The sequence below is a fragment of the Stegodyphus dumicola genome, chromosome 5 (genome assembly GCF_044657685.1).
Source record: "Stegodyphus dumicola isolate Sdum_Otavi_A_Nest chromosome 5, ASM4465768v1".
Taxonomy (NCBI): domain Eukaryota; kingdom Metazoa; phylum Arthropoda; class Arachnida; order Araneae; family Eresidae; genus Stegodyphus; species Stegodyphus dumicola.
The window spans coordinates 41884544-41904202 of NC_140772.1; positions in this window are offsets into that span (position 1 = coordinate 41884544).

Sequence of the window (19659 nt, forward strand, 5' to 3'; positions counted from 1 at the left end):
ATCCCTTTTTATTTTATTTTATTCGTTAGTTAATGCTTTAGCTATTATTTTATTCCTTTATTTTTTTTCAAGTGTTCCTGACGACTTCCCATAGAAATACCCGTGCAGCATTTCTAATTTTAGAAATTAACATACCTTAAGAAGAAACCTGAAGTTAAATACGCAAATGAAAATATGTGTCAAACTTCATAAAGAAGAGGTAACAAAAGCAATAAAACTTTAAATCTATTGATGAATTATACATACCTCTCCCCAATTCAGGAGTTTTCAATTATCAGGTTGTTGTCTTAGGTGACTAAGACTGCTTGGAAGAATTTATGTCAGACCCATGCGCTAAACGTTATTGAGAAAACAAAAATAATTTTAATAGCACTAAAATAGAACTTTTTACTATAATTACAATCCTACATATAATTTGTATTGTTAAAAATTATCATCTATGTTGATAAAAATCGTGTACTTTTTCATGTAGGCTTTTATTATTATGGGCCATTTGTTACATTCTAAATTTTAATGTAAAGAACTCCAAACTTAGCATCTAATTATCTAATTATTACATTAAAAGCAATTATTTTTAATATTTTAAAATTAAAGTGTATACTGCTTTCTAGTCTCAATAATTTATATCCTTTCAGTCAATTCATGTCTAGCCCCACCAGTGGCCTAGTGGTTAAAACCGCTAAATACTGGTAATTCGAAGAACAGATAGCCCTTGTGGCTTTGCCATATTCATAACTTAACCTTATAAAGTATTTCTCTCGCCTTCTTAGCATGCCTTCGTAGTGTAAGGGTCTGCACGCTGGGCGCGTTTTCGAGAAGTCCGTGGTTCGATTCCCGGGGAAGGCGTTGCTCATTTTTCATCACTTCTGCTTTCCAAAATACCTAATAGCTCTACAGTGGCACCCGAACTAAAAGGGTGGGGGATGATGATTTTCCACACCCAGGATTTGGCGATTGCGTTCCCTAAAAACCCCAGTCGCCTTTAAAAGGGGGAGTATATAAGGTATTTCTCCCGCCTTCTTAGCGTGCCTTCGCAGTGTAGTGGTCTGCACGCAGGCCGCGTATTCCAGAGGTCCGTGGTTCGATTCCCTCGAGGTCGTTGCTCATTTTTCTTCTTTCCATCTTCCAAAAATCTTCTTTTTAGTAAGTGAAAAGGGTAACCTAGCTACGTGGGTTTCCTGGAAATGAGCGGGCTCTGAGAATTGTCCCTTTCGACGTCCAGTCTCTCGTAGCAGAAACATAATGTGATCGGTGCAGTTACTGCTCCGTACTTAGCCCTAAGCAATTGTCGATGGTCGGAGGTTTCCATTAGCTACGCTAGTCTCAATAAAGAATTTGTATGTGGACGATGTCTTTAGTGGAACTGAATTTTTGAGTACCACGAAAACGAAAGAGCTTCAACTTCAGTTAGCTGCAAGTGTGCACTAACTGAGGTTGAAGTTAGTTGCAAGTGTGCTTGCCTTATTTTATTAGATCATCACTGAACGTAATATTAGTGATAGCAGGTTAAAGCTGTCTCTATTAGAGCTCAAAGGAAAAGAAAAATATCTAAAAGCTATGAAAAGAAGATCTTGGAACAGATTAAGGAAGAAATTGGAGCAACTAGAGATGGCTTTGTGGAAGTTAAATGACCGGTATTAAGCACATAAGATGAATCTCTCACGAAATTAGTAACCATTGACTGAAAAAAAGTTGCACGACTTCAACATACTAAATGGGCTTTGAAAGACAGCTTGTAGCTATACTTGAAAAACTCTCAAGTTGTCAACTATAAAAATGTGCCACGAAGGAAATTCTGATCATTCGGGTGTTTACCCTTTGCGGCACAGTGTGTCCGGTCTGAACACACCTAAAAATGTCCTTCTGTACGCACAAAAAAATTTAATGAAAAAGGATGTATATGTTGCTATAGGTTACTCTGAACCTTCTTTATTTATAGTAGACGGCAGCTCCACACAAACCAGTCCATATATTTTAGCCATGTTTAGTTTTTTAAGACCCTCATTTTTCAAAGAAATCTTCCAGATTTTTTTAGGGTATAAAAGGAATTGTTTAAAAAGAAATTTCTATGTTATTTTTTGGCTGTATTCTAATCTCCTTATTCTATATTAGTTTTAAAGTTTTACCTTGAAATCTTGCCTAAAATCAAACGGCGAACCCTAGGTGTGCCCAGACCAGGCTCACCGATAATCTAGGACAACTGAGAGTCTGCATTCGGCACACCCACAGAATTAAAACGATAAGTGCTATCTTCACAAAATTTTACTTGTGTACTCCTCTAGGCCTAATTAGACTGCCTACCTTTTTTTTTTTTTTTTTTTAAATTAAAACTCCAATTTTAAAAGGTAGCGTGCCGGAAAGTGTTAAAAAGACCAAAGATAGGCTGACCAGACATTTTTATTGGACGAGGTGTTACAAAGAAACTGAAGATTTTGTAAAAAACCTGTGATGCTTGTCAGCGCGCTGGGAAGGGAAATGACAAAAAGGAAGGCTTTAAAGACGTTAGTATTAGTCATTTCCGAAATATTCACTAAAATAAATTTTGATGCTGTTGGTTCGCTACTTACTTTAAGGACTGGAAAAAATATATTATTACAAATTTGTGTATGTTGTCCAAATATTCAGATGCTGTTGCGGTGACAGGCATTTCTTTGCCTTCTCTAAAATAAAAAAGCAGAGCTCATAAACTTTCGAATTTTACAGAACTTTTCTCTTCGAAAAAATTCTCTTAGTTGGGAAAGAGGTTGTAACAGCTTTAAATATCGTTGTTAAACTCTTGTACAATTTAAATAGATGAGAATCTTTATATATCTAAGCGGCTAAAGTGTATGTCGCCATTAGTTTATCGTTGCCACGCGGAAAAATGAGCGCGGAAATTAACGTTTGCGCAGTTTTTTATTAATATATCGGACGATTAAAGTTGTACGAAGATGAGAATAATATCGATGGATTCGGAGAATGTTTTGCAATCCGAGGATACGCGTATCGAATTTCAACTCGGCGCCGTTCCGTAGATATTCGAGAAAAAAAGAATTTCGCACGTAGCCAAATCCCTCTAATAGGGAAAACCCAAGAAAGAAAGTGGAAAATGTAGGGAAAACATAGGGAAAAATTAGATTTTAATTAATATCTCGGCTAATTATATTACTACGAAGACGCGGATGGTCAAAATGGCGTACCACGGACCTGCGGAATCCAACGGTGGGCTTCGCTAAGCCCGGGAGCCAGCCGTTTTGGAGGAGATAATGTTACTTCACCCTATATATATATGCGGCTTAAGTGTCTGTTTGTCCCCTTAAGTGTCCGATAGTTTATTGGTTGCTTTCGTAACTGTACTAGCCAATGGGGTGACGTTGAAACGGCACAGGGTTGCTGTTTCAATTTTGACGTAGATAATTTTCTGTAAAACTTGCCTTTCCTATGACCATCCATAAGTCTCAGGGCCAAACGTTTAGGCGTGTTGCCATCTTTTTACCTGAACCTGCATTTGGACACGGTCAACTTTATGCTGCCTGTTCAAGAGTTCATGAAAGAACGGACGTAAAATTAAAAATAATTGATGGTCCTCTGCAAGGCGAGCTTAAAAATGACGGAAAGATCTACACAAGAAACCTTGTGTACAAAGAGATCTTTGACATGTGAATTAACATTTTATTATTTAAATCACCTTTATTTATTGAGTTAGCGGTGGCTCTTAAGAAATGTACCGCCAGTGATTTCCTTCATTACACTCTACCTTAAGCAATTAAGCAAGTAGAAAGGGGAAACCCCGTGGGGCAGTAAGCAAAGGGGCGTCCTCACCGCCTGCCCTGGGTAATTCAGTTTAAATTAGCAGACACCTTTACACAAATCATTTTAATTACAATTTATAAAATCTAGAACAGCGGTCATTTCGTATGACCGCCGGGCTTTCTAGTAATATATATGCTAACAGCAATGTTTGAAATGCAGGCTCAAGTACGGCATGCGGTTCTCGCACGAAGCATGTAATTATATTACTTAAAAAAATTTAGAATACATTTTCTCTTCTTGTTTGCATGTTGCCTTTTTTTCTGAATGTATCTTTCATCTTGTAAAGTCAATAAACACATTAATTAAGTTAATAAACATTAATTAATAAAGTTAATAAACGCATTAATTAATTAATTAATGTGGTAAATAAAGTCATTGCTGTGTTCCATCAATGGAGTTTGCTTCAACTGCGAAAGAAGTATCGCAATCCGGACCCAGGTAAACGATTACAAAAGGAGACGTGATGCGAAGGCCCTCTGTGCCTGAGAAATAACGAGTATCCAAAATAAAGGGATTTAGGTTGAAGTCACCGTGAAAGGCTTTACTGACGAACTTAAAACTTCTAATGACACTAACATTTATCTCACTTAATATGAAAGCTGCCTCTTTCACGGAGGATTTCTTAAATTTAAGTAATAGCTAATCTAAAATTTTTCGTGTTTTAAGTTTTATTTTTAGGTTTGCTAGCAGCTGCAAAGGGAAGGACAAAGTTTCTGACTCCTGCAGAATTCTGAAATAAAAGCAGTTAAAGCTTAAACTTATAACGATGATTCAAAACCTTGAATTCAAAAAAGAAATCTCAAGCATTCAAAAGGAGGATAAGGTAACTCAAAATAGCAAATAGCAAAATAAAAAGTAATTTTCCAGTTTTATAGACTAATGTGGAATTTTACGCATTGGAGGCAGATTAGCTAATTGTAAACTGAATTTTGATAGAAAATTTCCAATAATCTTAGCAAAAACTCATAAGTTCACTAAATTAATTATTGTGATATTTCATAAGAAATATATACATACTGGCCCACAAGGCTTACTGACCGTTGTTAGACAAGGGTTTCGGTCTTTAAACGGACACAACATTTGTAGAAAAATAGTACATTATCGTATGTTTCAAATAGTATCGTATGTTTCAAAGCAAAACCAGCAAAGTGAAACCAGTCACCAACTTATGGGTCAACGGCTCTACTCTTATAGGTGCCCTAAGATCACCAAATGTGGCGGTATGTGTTTTTGGCGCGATTGCGTGTTGTATGGCAACCCTTTTGACGTTGAATACTGCTTGGCTAAAATTGTTTTAATTGCTCGTTGGTTCGTGTCGTGCGTATTTTGAAATGGCCTATGTTGCAAAGAGAGACGTGGTTGCAAGAGGGTCTGGGAGATTATTTTTAGTGGTTGCGCATGATAGAAATAAAGAAATGCTGGTGCAGTGTATTAAAGAGTGGACTGAGCCTTGTACAACTATTTTTTCGAATGGCTGAAAATCTTACAAGGATTTAGGAAAAGAAGGTTTTGAACATTTATTTGTGAACAATTGTATGAATTTTCTGGATGGTGTGTCTGGCTGTCATATAAATACGATAGTGATTACGTAGCGGCATGAAATTGGTATTTCCGCTGTTCGCAAAAGCATTCATTCATAGTAAGTGCATTTTATTTTATTCTTGTTCTTATTTTGTAGAATGTTTTCATTATTTTTACTTCCTTGTACGAAGTAAAAAGGAAGTATTGTAATCGTGAAATGTTTCTGGCAGCATATTTCAAAGAAAATATCCATTTTTACTGCTATCGAATGCAATTTAACGATGTTTTTGCGTGATATCTGTACGTAAGGACAGAATAAAAGACTCTTTTCTTCCCCCCCCAAAAAAAATCATAAAACTGCTTTAAAATGAATTCTGAAGAGAATTTTTCGTGGCGTCTGTACGAACGTTTGTACGTACGTATCTCGCATAACTCAAAAACGAGTAGCCTCAGAAAGTTGAAATTTTGTATATAGAACTGCAATAACATGTAGATATGCACCTCGTATTTTGGTTGTAATCGGCCGCACCAAACGTATATAAATATATTTATATATATATCCACTCTGTTACCCGGCTCAGTGATCTCAGTTTCTTTACTCTTAAATGTTTGTAAATTGTACATTTTTGCTTTAAAAATGATTGAATTATGTTGTTCTTATCTTCCGGTTGAGGTTTTTATGCCTTTAGTAAATCTGTATGCAATATTTTTAGAATTATCAACAATTTTAAAATTGTTTAAGTGCCGCTAAGCCTAATATTTTTTTTGATGGCGGCCATTGATTGTTTACATTTGAAACAGCAGGATATTGGATTTGTTGCGAATTTAGAGAAACATAGCTTCGCAACAACAAAGATAACGCCTTTATTTATTATTGCGAACTAAATCATGCTTAATCCTTTCTGGAATTTTTTCGAGGAAATAAGCGTTTAAGATTTACTTCGTAATTTTTAATACAGATATTTGAAGTTTTTATGTATTTTTGCCTTTTCGCGAAGTGAGAACTGAATTAATTGAATGAGAAATACTCAATCGTCCGTGAAAAACTGTTCCTTTTTTGTTTTGTTTGCTTAATTTCTTTTAAACATCGTTCTAGATTTATTATAGTATTTGAATAGAACATGTGGCATGATAATTCTTTAAATGATACCTATTTTGTGCATTCTGAGTTATAATATGAGCGCTATGGACTTTGTTCCTGCTAAAGCAGGTAGATTTTGTATGTAAATAGTTTTTACGCTTGTGAAACGTTTCAGTGTACAGCAAGTTGTGTTTTTCATCATTTCACTTTCCAATTATTGCTTATCAAAAGAATAATTTTTATGAAATTTTAAAAATGCCTTACAATACATCCTGCAAGAGATGGCGCAACTAGAGCTCCAGTCAACTAAAATGCTTTTCATCCCTACTAATAGATGGCACCACACGACACCTCATTTGTTCAAAGTTTACTTATTCTACGGGCGGCGGCACAGGAGCCTCCGTCGCTAGTAATCTGTGAGTTCTAGCACAGCATGTGCACAAGTACTTCCATATTATTGGATACAACTTACTCGATTCCACAAGCATTTAAAAGTCAAGCATAATGTATTGGTAAAGGCCGATTGGTAAAGGTCGATTGCCTCTTAATAAGTGATAAGACATAGACATAGTTATAATATGAACGAAATATAATATTGTTAAGCGAACCTAGCGCCAGAGTGTCGCTATGGTAAACAAATAGAGTGAATTTTAAAGAATGCATTTATTCTATTGTGGTTTATGCTCTGCCGGCGAAGTAGATTTAATTCAATCCAATAAGTTTAAATGAAATGCAAGAAAAAACGCGTATAATTTAATATTCCGTACAAGGAAGTCATGTGGTGTACAAATCAGATTCTTTAGTATGAATTTCTGTCGTTATTGTTGTTTTTTGAATTGTTTGAAATTATAGTTATTTTAGCTTATTTTGATTAGTGCGTAGTGCCTAGATTGTGCAATTCATAGATGGTTTTTAAAGTTGAAACAGAACGCTGTGTACATGGTATTCCTTGAAATTTATTGTTGTTATGTTAATTTATTAAAGCGACGTGTGCGTAGTTCGTATATTCTTTCTCTGCCTATATTGTGCAATTGTGTGTTCGTAGATTTTTTTTTTTTTTTTTTTTTTTTTAAAGTTTAAACATATCGCTGCGTACATGGATTCTTGTTTAATATTTTTTGTTAGAAACTTTACGTTTTTGCTATCTAAATTTTTTGTTTTTGCTTTGGATTTTTAGCTTAAATTGTGTGTTCAAAACGTGGTTCTTCCATGTGCGAAAAACCGTGTTTTTGGAGACATTTTAGGCTGAAAGTTCGAAATGTAGACAAAAAATTTAGATAGTAATATGGCACCGTGGAGTTTCTCGCCAAAAATGTTTGGTGAGAAATTTGGCGACTTGAGGGCGCATATAAGAGTAGTTCTGGGTCAGCTTCCCCAGGAAATAATCAACCCAAATTTTCCATTCAATTGTGTCGGGGTTGATTTTCTTTTGGTCCTTATTTTATAAAATTTCCTCATTAGAGAAAGGGTTGCCTGAGCAAAGTGTATGTGTAAACAAAGTTTTCGTTAGTTTTTTTTTGCCAAGGATTGCTATCTCGATCTGGTAACGAACCTTTCTACTCAAGCATTTATTGCAATCTTAAAACGCTTTTTCATCAGGAAAGGAAAGTGTGCGCACATATTTTCAGATAACGGAACCAGTTTTGTTTGTAGTAACTGAGAATTAAATAAATGAAATAGACTAATCAAGAAACCAGATGACGAACTAGATAATTATTTATCAATCGAGTGAAAGCATTAATTGGTCTTTCATTGCTAAGAGCTCCTAGTCATGGAGGTCCTTAGGAGGCAGGCGTCAAGTCTGTCAAATTTTATTAGAAACGTGTAGAGGGCAATTTGAAACCAACTTTTGAGGAATTCCTTACGTTAACTGCTCAGGTTGAGGGGCTCTTAAATTCTCGGCCCTTGCATCCTTTATCATCTGATCCAGAAGACACATCCTGATAGGCAGACCTATCATTGCTATTGCAGAACCTAATATTTTAAATGTTAATGATAACACATTAAAGAGATGGTAAAAACTGAGTAAAATCGTGCAAAACTTATGAAACTACTGAAGGAATAATTATTTTATTGAAATGGAGTACTAAGTGGTTCCTTGAAAAAGAGAATGTATAAATTGGAACCATATCAACACAATTTCCGTATGTAACTGGCCTTTTGTGTAGAGATATTTCTAGGGAAGTACCTTGAGGTTAGCGTAGTTTCAATGAAAACGAATAGTGGTATCTTTAACAGATCCATTAATAAAGTTTGTGTCTGCCCATGCCAAATAAAAAAGAAAAAAATGTTTGTAAATAATTATTGTATCCCTTTCTTATATTTAACTTCAAGAGTTGCAGTTTCTTACTATGTTGATGCTTCCAAATATTAACCTGCATTTTACATTGTGACATTATGTAAGTTTTCATTGAAAAGTTTACAGTTTTTGAATCAATAACATCATGTCAAAGTCGACGCTATGTTACGTCTGCTCATTCGTCAGGATACTTGCTCGATATGCTCTTCAACATGCAATTGACTGCCTCATGAGAATACATATTTAAAAAAAATATTGATAGATTTCTGGTTGCGAATAATTATGAATAGTGTTAGGTTTATAAAAACAAACTATTAAAAGTTGTGTAAAGTTTCAAAGTAAAGTATCCATCATGTTTGAGTTGTGTATATATATATACTAGAAAGCCCGGCGGTCACATGAAATGACTTCTAGATATTATAAATTGTAATTAAAATGATTTGTGCAAAGGTGTCTGCTAATTCAAACTGAATTACCCAGGACAGGCGTCGAGGATGCCCCTTTGCTTACTGCCCCACGGGGTTTACCACTTCTACTTGATTAATTGTTTAAAGTAGAGTGCAATGAAGGAAACCACTGGCGGTACATTTCTTAAAAGCCATACCGCTAGCTCAATAAATAAAGGTGATTTAAACAATAAAATGTTAATTCACATGTCAAAAATCTCTTTCTACACAACAGTTCTTGCGTAGATCTTTCCATCATTTTTAAGCTCGCCTTCCAGAGGACCATCCATTATTTTTAGTTTTACGTCCATTCTTTCACGAACTCTTGAACAGGCAACATAAAGTTGACCGTGTACAAATGCAGGCTCAGGTAACTAAATACCAACACGCTTACGCGTTTGGCCCTGAGACTTATTGGTGGTCATAGCAAAGGCAGGTTTTACAGGAAATTGTCTACGTGTTAATTGAAACGGCAACCCTGTGCCGTGGCAACTTCACGCCGTTGGCTAGTACAGTTATGCAAGCAACCAATAATAAATCGGAGACAAATAGACACTTAAGCCGCATATAATAAAGATATTTATTTGTTTCATTTTATTTGTTTTTTCATCTTTGCCGGTTTTTGCCGGTTGCATATTTCCGAATTCTATTATATATAGATGTTAAATTTATTTATTAAATGTTAAATGTACGTGCTCTTATATTTTTAATTTTTCCGGCTTAGCTTTCTCATAATATTCGTCACGCCCTGCACTGCACTGGAAATAAAACAATTTACAGTTACGCAAGCAACCAATAAACTATCGGCGAGAAACACTTAAGCCGCTTATATGTAAGATAATAACAACACTTGTTTTAAATTCGTGAAAGAAGTTTTGGATAGCTCTTTAAATATTTCGTTTGTAGTATGTTTTCTTCGCGTTAAGGTTATCCCATATCTACTGTGAAATAAATTCAATTACAACAACCTTAAGCGAGAGCATTATGACCTGAATGGCCCGTGAGGATACACAGAATTCACTCTGCCCATTGCATTCTTTGGCATATGCATTGAAAGGCTGTTTTGCTGGCATTGTTACCTTCTACTTTTCTCTTCTCCTCTCAATCTAAATTAGGCCCTTTAAATTTTCTTACTTTTCTATTTTTATTTTTTTCTCTATAACGAATTTAAAATGGGCATTTTATTTTTCATTTCTTTTGGTCCCATCTTTCTTACCTGGCCTTTCAAATTCGTATAATATCTTTTCTTCTTAAAGTTCCAAGCGTCGATGTAAGCCGCGATTATTGTGCAGTTTCGCGTATCGTACATTTTTCCGGCTGTCATCAATTTGATGCCTAGACTGGCGCTTCAGATGGAGGACTGCATGACTATAGGTCCAGAAGACAGCACTGAATGTGCAGTGGGAAGTGTGACCAATTGTCACGTAAGTAGCAAAGGCGTCTGATTGTATCCAAAGCAGAAGATCTAGTAAACTTTATTAAAATGTGGTCTCACTTAATCGGAGAAGAGAGCATCATTCTTTAAGTGGTGTACTGCCCGGAGGCGTTTACCTTTACATTTTAGTCGTTTCCCTAGGAACCTGTAAGAGTCTAACTTCCTCAAATAAGGAAAAGTCCTGAGCAATTAATTAAAGTGCGTTGTCTTCAGTGGAAGAAATAATGCAGGTGTGGCTCCATCTCTGGGCCACTGCTGAAGTCTTTGTTGGATGGACGAAGTTGGTGTTGCCATCTGTTGTTCGTAAATATTGATAAAATAAAATAAAATATGTTCATGAACTACCATGCAACGTTGTGATGGATAGTTCTGGGCTGTTTATGTGGCTGTTCAATAAGATAATTGAACTTTCCTGTGTTTTTAATGACTTTGTAGGTTTAATTGTTGTGCTTTCACGAGGACACAAATCAAGTGTGCTAAAAAATGCTTTAGATCTACTGAATGAGCAGCAACTTATATCAAAGTATAGGGTGTATAAGGATCCTAGCAAGGGGAGCCGACTCATCATCTGTGTTGTATCCAAATTAAGAGCACTTGTTGCTAGTGGACATTGATTTAGTATTGTGTTGTTTACATTTGTGTTGATGGATTGCTACCTAATTCCGAGAAATATGCGTGGATGCACTGCATCCTATTATTCATATCGTTCCAGAAATAACTTTAGTATGTTCTGTTTCCCGAGAAATGAAGAAAATGGGTAATTAATTCTTCTCCATTGGAATAGATTCCGACCGCGAGACCGTACGCTTTTGAAGTAAGTTCACCTTCGTATGTTTTCATAATTGTTAAAAAAATAAGTGTTCATGTTTCAGCGAAATGTGTATTATCATTTAAGTATTGCTAATTAATGACATACTGATTTATATGTACAACATGAATATCAGAATGTGTATAGTCAATACACAGATATCGACGGCGATAAGTAGATGCTGATGTGATTTGTTTTTATTGTTATTATCGCGAAAGGATAAAGTTTAAATAATTATATTTTACATTTGATTTCAATTTTGTGCGTGCTTATAACTACGAAGTACACTTTTTATTTAAATTTTAATGCGGGATTCATGGTTTAAAATCGTATGTTATTTTTTGACCCTATTATATTGTCGCCAAATGTGTCAATCGGCCTCCAATGTCAAAAAAAGAAAAAAGAAAAAAAAAAAAAAATGCAAACATCGGATAATATGAGTGAAATTATGCATTATAAAATGTTTCCCTTAAAGTAACATAAATATATCGTATTTATATTCATTTTGAAAAAGGTAAGCATCAATTTAGGTATTTAACGAATAATTTTGACCATATTTATACATCATTTAGACTATATTTCCAGCTCTTTCATTTAACTGCGATTGCTGTCAATTTATTTCCAATGTATCAACATAAAATATGTTTTAAAATGCTCTACAAGCTTAGTCACTTATTCCTAATTTAATTCAGACAATTTTTAATGCGTAATTAAAATAATTTAATAATATATGTTACTGTAATTTACTACTTTTAATTTTAATGTTTTAGAAATTTGCTAAATCAAGTTTATTTTTGTGTGACCTTGCATCAGAGGCGCCCAATAATAAATCTGTTTTGGCTTTCACTGCTAAAGAATTTAATGAAAATCTTATTACTGTTGTAAAAGAATGAAAAAATGATATTTACTTCCTAATCAGTGCCTTATGATATTGCAGTAACTTAAAAGGCTTCTTACTCTTTCTTAGGTTGCATAACTTGCTTTCATAACTTCTTGTCATCTTCATGTTTTATTCGTCTATGTTATCAAATAAATATAAAAGGTATGTTTATAATTAAAATTCTTCCTTTCATAGCAGTGTTATGTACCATGATGTTGTTGGCGTTTATTATATAGTTATGAACATTATTCATTATAAAGTTGTATGTATTTATTAAATATATGTAATTTACATCATTATGTATTATATAATTTTCCTTTTAGAATACAGTCAAAAGTCTTTAATCCGGAAGTCCATAATCCGGAATGATCTATAATCCGGACCGCAAAGCTACAAACTTTCTGCGCATGCATCAACGCGTAATGCGTTGATACATGCGCGTAATACCTTTACGCATGCGCATATGAGTTGACGCATGCGCGTTTAATGTATAACGGACGGTATAAGCTAAGCTAAAATTAAAATCGTAAAAAACAACCTTGTATTTAGCATAAGTAAATTGAAACACTCAATCGATTTCGAGGGCAGCTAAAGGTCTCTCCTCATCAGGAGAAAGAAATACCTAGAAAGAAGAAAAATAAAGGGGGAAGGAGTCTCAGAACCACGTGGTCCTTATCAGCACCGCACGTGGTTATAACCGGAATTTTTAATCAGAGTTCCCAAATTTATACATGTGAAATATAGCCTTAAAGCTTCCGTTAACGTTTGAAAAATTTTGCATAAATTCAAATTGGCACTTCTTCGTCATATTTCATATTATAAGGGACACGTGCAAACGTTTATCTAAAATTGAATTTGAATTATATTACCTCCATTTAAAAATTGCTTATTACCTCCATTTAAAAATTGCTAATTCGACTGAAAATTTTTCCTCATTTGAACATACATCCCTGTCTAGAACCGATACCGTTTGCCAACGGCATAAAAATGTGCTTATTTCTAAATTCCTTAAGCTCACACACCAGTCGAATAGCCCCACCTATCTAGCTAATCTTCTCACTGCAAACGTTAACCCCATCGTTAATATCTCCAATAGGAACCTTTCGGAGGATCAGTTAAAAGTATTAAAATATAATTTCAACTTTTCAAAGACATCTAAACCTTCAATTCCTCAAATCATCGCCCCTATAGAGACAGCCTTTAAATTCTCCAAAATTTCGGAAATGCAGAAGGATACAATCCGCCACCTAATTACTCATAACGTTAATTTTAACAACAAATCTTTGGGTTCGAATCTTAGCAAAAAGGAAAATGAGATCTTACGTGAAATTCATTCTGATACTAACATTATTATCTCTAAAGCTGATAAGGGCGGACAGATCGTTGTTACGAACAAACACACATATATTACTGGAGTCTCTAAACTGATAAATGAAGGCTCATACTGCTCGATCCCTAAAGATCCTTCAACTTCGGACCTCACGAAAATTAAAAGTGCTGTCAAATCTTCTATATTCTGCCAACGCAGTTGAAGAAATCACTTATTCCACCCATTACTAATTGCGCTAGGCTTAATGCTCTTCCAAAAGTTCACAAAACCGGTATTCCTTTTCGACCAATTGTCTCCAACATAGGTACTGCTTCATATCCTTTGGCCAAATATTTCCTTTCCAGATTTTCTCCTTTACTGGCTAACAATATTCACACTGTTAAAAATTCTGTTGAAGTCATTGATAAACTTAAAAATATTTCTCCACTTCGTTCCATTATGGTTTCATTTGATGTCAAATCACTGTTTACTAATGTTCCGGTCGAAGGAGCACTAAATTGTCTTGAAACTAGGCTTCGGGAATTTCACATCACACATACTGAAATTAATGAGTTGGTTTCGCTTACTAAAGTCTCTCTAAGTCAAACTCACTTTGTTTTCCAAAATGCATATTTTCGTCAAGTTGAAGGATTGGCTATGGGTAATCCTTTCAGTCCGGTACTTGCTGACATTTATATGCACTATTTTGAGATGAAATTATTTGATAAACTATCTTTTCGTCTTTGGATTCGGTATGTAGACGACACTTTCGCGCTTTTTGACGGTTATAAAGAGGATTTATCGGAGATTCTATCTATTATGAATTCAATTGATCCAGCCATACAATTCACTCTTGAAATTGAATCCAACAATTTCCTCCCCTTTCTTGATATTCTTATAATCCGCAATGAAACTGATTTTAGCACTAATGTGTACCGTAAACACTTTGCAGCTTGTTTACCACCCCATACCAAGTCATGCCACCTTGTTAAGCAAAAAATGGCTTCTTTTTACTATTATGTATTCCGCGCGCTTAAAGTTTGTTCCTCTGAATCTTTGCTTACCAATGAACTTAATTATTTGAGAGCATTTGTGATTGACCGTGGAATTTCTCCCGTGATTATTGATAAAGCCGTTAAAATATTTTCAGATTCCCATCAAAGAAGACATTCCACTGTTAGAAATAATATTAATGACCTTGTCGTGCTTCCATTTTATCCTTCTGTTAGCTATAAAATTGCACGGATTCTCCAGAAATTCAATTTCCAAGTCGGTTTCTCCCCTATTAATAAAATTCACCCTTCGATTCTAAAAGATCGCGTTTCTGTCTTGAATTCTTGGGGAATTTATAGTATATCGTGTCAGTGTGGTTTAAGATATATTGGCCAAACAAAAAGAGCGTTGAAGTTTCGTATCAAGGAACATGAATCTTATGTTAGAAAAGGCGAAATTAACAAGTCTTCAATAGCGTATCATAATTGGACATTTAACCATAATTTTGACTTTGGGTCTGCAAAAATTATCCAAAAGGCTTCTTCCATAGGTGAATTGGATTTTCTTGAGGCTTTTCATATTCACAAAGATTTAGCATGCTTAGTTAATGATTTTAAGTCCAATCCTGTCCTTCCTAATGCCTTTAAAATTCTACTATCTTAATTCAGTTACTGTTTTTGCCGATAGATGGCGATACCTCATCGCGTTTGGTACTACCGGAGGGTATAAAAATCCGTTCAGTGGTTGCTTTCCATTATTCGAAATTCAGATTTTGAGCGTGAAGGTGCAGTTGCCCCTCGCTCCCTATTTCTAACTTCGCTAATTTTCTTGTCCTTTGTGTTACATGTTTGATCAGATAGCCTGGCTCAGTAAAAGTAGGCGGCCAGTGCAACTCTGATTAAAATTCCGGTTATAACCACGTGCAGTGCTGATAAGGACCAGAGGTTCTGAGACTCCTTCCCCCTTCATTTTTCTTCTTTCTAGGTATTTCTTTCTCCTGATGAAGAGGGACCCTTAGCTGCCCTTGAAATCGATTGAGTGTTTCGATTTACTTACGCTAAATACAAGGTCGTTTTTTACGATTTTGATCGTCACATTAGCGTGTTTCTCTTCTAGTCTAAGCTAAAATTATCTAATTATCTATTTCAGTTAATGTTGCAGATTGCGTTGTTATTTAATTTTCGAATTGGATCCGGCTTATTATTTTTTGCAGACTGTTAGAGGAATTTTATAAAAGTAAGCTTGAACTTTCGATTATTTCAAAAAGAATTTCCGATTTTGGAGCTGCCAAAGGATCTACAAAGCAAAAGCATGTTTCGATGTCCATCAAACAAAAAGTGGAACTGCTTCAAAAAATGGATAAAGGCATATCCTTTGTTTCTCTAACCCTTCCGAAATCTGTTTATCAATTTCACGCTGCTCTGCGGGGGGGGAGGGGGGAACGTCGCTGCGCGCAATGAATTGGAAGTTGATCTGTCAGTATCCTTATCTTCAGGGCAGATGTTTTTATTTTATTCGGCTTATAATTCCTTACTAAATGTAGTATTTCATCTCGATGTACTCCGTCTTTGATCTAATTTAAATCAAATTCCTCGTTATTATAAATATCACGAATACATATCAAATAGTTTTTTGGTTGCAATTTTCTAATTTCTACTATGCGTAATGTATGCTTTACGCATGCGCGCGTTGAAAGAAATGTTTAATAAAGTAAACAAATAAATATTAAGCTTTTTTTTATAAATTTTGATACCCTTTAGATCATAATTGTTCTTTATTTCATAAATTACGGTTTCATATTTTTAATTTTATAATTTCTGCATGCCATCTTACCAGATTTAAATTGATGATCTATAATCCGGAAAAACCGATAATTCCGAATCGCCGAAAACCCGACGAGTCCGGATTAAAGACTTTTGACTGTATATTACATCGTATTTTTTGAGTTGTTTATAGAACTAGGTACATTTTTCTTTCTTTTTCTTTTTTGCTTTAAAAGGTGTTTTGAATAACTTTTTTTTCAGTATGCGCATAAAACTTACTTGACCTATATTTTTCACATGTATGTGATTTTTGTGAATGGAATGTGTCTTTTAGGTTAGCTATTTTCATAAAAGAATTAAAATAAAATGATACCCTTTGAAGAATTTTCATGGATAAAACTTTGAAACAATAACGCTGAAAAGCCAAAGGGGGCACACCAAACCTGAATTGCAACCCTAAAGGCCCATTTACACTAGCGGAACTTTGAGCCTAAGAAATGCACGCGGAAGTTGCTAGCTTCACTAAATGGCGAAAATGTTACTCTTTTTTTTAAAACTGAAACTGAATATGTACACATTTAAATAAACAGCCTAACTTATAACATTATTCAAGAGTTTAAGAGTTAAATATTCCCTCATAATACGAAAAAATTGCTGTTAAAAACGAGTCTTCAAATTCATTCAAAAAAACTATCTCTCAAACGAGTCTTAATTCGCCTGCGTTTCTTAGGCTCAAAGTTCCGCTAGTGTAAATGGGCCTTTAAGAACGGTTATGAGGAGTCAACCTGCACAACTGGTAGCTCTTTCATTGGTTATTTCGAAACCAACGTAACTTCCGATCACGTGACAAACAGCATCGCGCATCAAGTAACCTCTGGCAACCCCTACGAGTTCGATTGGTAGGGAAGTGTTTCAAATGAATACGAAAAATCCCTCGTTTTCAAAAGTGATCGCTATTGCTAGATACAACGATCGCTGTTTGAGCGATCATCGCTGTTTCAATTGAATGAGGCCTTTAATTATAAATACAGTTCGTTGGTCACGTGATGTGAAAATTTCTCATGGAAAAATAATTACAATTTTGAAACACAAATATAAATAAGTAAGTCTGCAAGAGCACAGTGAGATGCAGGACTAGTCGAACATATATCCATGGGGTCTAGTCTGGACACCGGTCGAGATCGATATCGGAAAACCAGTCGGGATTCTCTTTCCACTCGACAACAGAAGGGAGAGCGAGTCTGGTGCTTTCAAATTCCGTCGGCGGAAAGTGAAGTGGAAATTCCGTGCGGAAGTGACGTTTATTGCATAGCAACCAGTCTATCTCACCTCTACATTGCTCCAGGCTCAGGGGAAAGGGGTACTTTGTTATCAAAGGAGCTGTTTCGCACGTGCTTATTATTGAGGATGGCGGTAGGAAAAAAAATCGAGTTCGAGTAAATGGTGAAATATTTCGAAAAAATACGCTGCTGGATTTAGTAAAGGGTATGGAAAAAAGAAATGGGGCACGTTAATGGATATTTTGAACGCAGAAAGAAATGGCCTTTTCAAAACTTCAGGTATGTGAAGAAACGTAAACATAATTTTACGTATGATCTTTTGCAAAATGGAAATTTTCTAAAAGGTTACATGTTTGTAAACTATTTGTTAACAGGAATTTTATGATTAAATTACATTATTTTGTCTGACAAAGTTATACAACAACGTCATAAGTCAAATCATTGAAATATAGCACCGCGTACGCGTGTTTAATATTCCTAATGAATTTGAATCAAAAAAATTTAACTTTTAGCAACCCATGATTATATCAATAATTTAATTTATTCAGGAATTATATCTATCACGTAGCTACAAATATACTTGTATCGTAGATACCAATAAGCAGTGAATAAAAATATAACAAACTTTTAACAAAAGTAATAGGAAGAAAAATAAAAAAAATTAAATAACTATAGGTTAAATCATAAAACATATTATCTTGCGTACACACACACACACACACACACACATATATATATATTAACATATGCAGTGAAAGGAAATTGCAATACATAATCCTATTTATACCCTTTTTAAATCGATCCCACCAGTGACCGTGTGGTAATATCGCTGAATACTGGTAGTTCGGTCCGAGGTCCAAATACTGCGAAGGGGTTTGTTGCATTACCAACATATCTCTGATAACCAATATATCTGTCGTTACCAAAATATTTCTCGTAATTTCCAAAAGCATAAAAAATTAAGGCATACAAAACCTGTTTTAAATAAATAACTATACGTGTATATAAATGCATTATAAATATATTAATATATGCAGTGAAAGGAAATTGCAGTACATATTCCTACTTATACCCTTTTTAAGTCGATCCCACTAGTGGCCGAGCGGTAAAATCTCCGAACACTGGTAGTGCGTCCGAGGTTCGAATTCCGCGAACAGGCTGGACGCATGGGCGTCATTACCAATGTATCTGTTATTACCAATATATCATTGGTAATGACAGATATATCATTGGTAACTTCCAGAAGCATAGAAGCTTAAGGCACAGAAAATCTGTTTTAAATATATATATATATATATATAAGAATAAATTGAGTTTAATTAAAAAAATTAAATTTAAATACATATTTAATTAAATATTCTTTGCTGCAAGGAATGAAATTTAAACAAATTTAAATTCTTAACAAATACGGAAAAAAGTAAAAAAGCAATTTTAATTCTAAAAAAAAAAAAAAAAAAAAAAAAAAAAAACCAAAATAATTTTAAAATATGCAAACATGTAAAAGATTTAATTCTCGAACTATTCTACAATATCATTTAAATTCAGAAGCATAAGCAAATCAAGTGCAAAATCTATCCATGAAAATAAATCTACTAATTTAATAAATTAAACAGTTTTTTTAAAAAATGCAAATGTGAATGATCGTAGAGTAGGCAGGAGACAGACTTATCAAGGGGAAGTTGCCTCCAAACCTAACTCTCCAATCATTCAATTTGTATTTCTTCATTCATGCAGGCAAGGGTAAAAGTCAAAACCAAAAGTAATTCCAATAAAGTGGTACCCTTAGAAATTAACATTTAAGTATTAACATTTAAGAATTAAAGTTCAAAAAGGAAAATACTAATTAAGTCTTTTGAGAAACAAGCAAGTAAAGTCAAGAATTAAACTTTTTCTTAAAAAATTAATTTTTTTTAAATTAATTTTTTATAAAATAATAAAAAAATCTAGAAACCAATGTATTTTAGAAATCCTTGTCTACAGAAACTTCCCCTACACGAATATGCATATCAATAAAAAGAAACTATAAAAGAACTATACATAATCCATATAAAC